Below are 1,051 nucleotides of genomic sequence, written 5' to 3' on the forward strand. Positions count from 1 at the left end.
CAACTCGCAAAATAAAACAAAATAAAAACAAACCAACAAACACAAAAACAGCGCGAGAGCCCTCGGTGCGCCTGCTCGCTGCTGAAGTCAAAGTAAACTTTATTGTCATCTCCGCTACATACAGTCCAGTAGAGAGACGAGACGACGAGGCTCCATTTACAGCAGTGCAAGTAAACAAACAATGTATATAAGAAGAGTAAGAAAATAAATCTACAATTTAGGACTCGGGGTAAAGGATCAATAACAATTTAAATTTATAATTTACAGTTTGATGATTTAAAGTCTCACACAACCCGTCGAAAGGGGAGGGACACCTGCTGCTTTCAAATAGAGCACATTTCAATCATAATGATCTAAATCCAAGCCCGTTATGTATTCATGTTTTGAATCCTGGGTTGTGTGAAATCCCAGAAATAAACCTTAGACAAAGTGAATCTGTGAACTAAGGTGTAGGTCTGTTAGGTTATGTTGCGGTGATCCTCAGATTGGGGGATTTGTGTTCATACTGGCGTGCAAAATTAAAACAAAGATGGACAAGAAAAGTTCAAAGCCATCAGGTGCTCAGTTTAGAAAAAAGAGAAAAGAAGAGGAGGAGAAACGAGCATGAGAGACACAGGTAAGCAGATGTGTCATTGGGAGGGAGTGTTCGCCCAGGGCTCCAAACAGGCTAGGACCGCCACTGGGGACGAGCTACTACCCAAGGTGTAGGAGTTCAAGTATTTTAGCATCTTGCTCACAAGTGAGACGCACGATTGACATTTGGGCTGGCGGGACATTCACAGTCATGCGGCTGCTTTCCCAATCTGTAGTGGTAAAGAGAGAGCCGAATGAGAAAGCCAATTTGTCATTTCACTGGTATATCACTGGCCCTCTGGCCAACACCAGTAGGTGAAGTGTCTTGCCCAAGGACACAACGAGCGACCCGGGGCTCGAACCGGCAACCTTCCGATTACAAGACGAACTGCCAACTCTTGAGCCACGATCACTAGACTAACAACTGTGAGCCTTAGTCGTGTCTTTGGAGTATTTTTAATCAAATAATGTGGTTTGC

This window comes from Pundamilia nyererei, unplaced genomic scaffold (genome assembly GCF_000239375.1).
Source record: "Pundamilia nyererei isolate P.nyererei 1_Seehausen unplaced genomic scaffold, PunNye1.0 scaffold00177, whole genome shotgun sequence".
Taxonomy (NCBI): Eukaryota; Metazoa; Chordata; class Actinopteri; order Cichliformes; family Cichlidae; genus Pundamilia; species Pundamilia nyererei.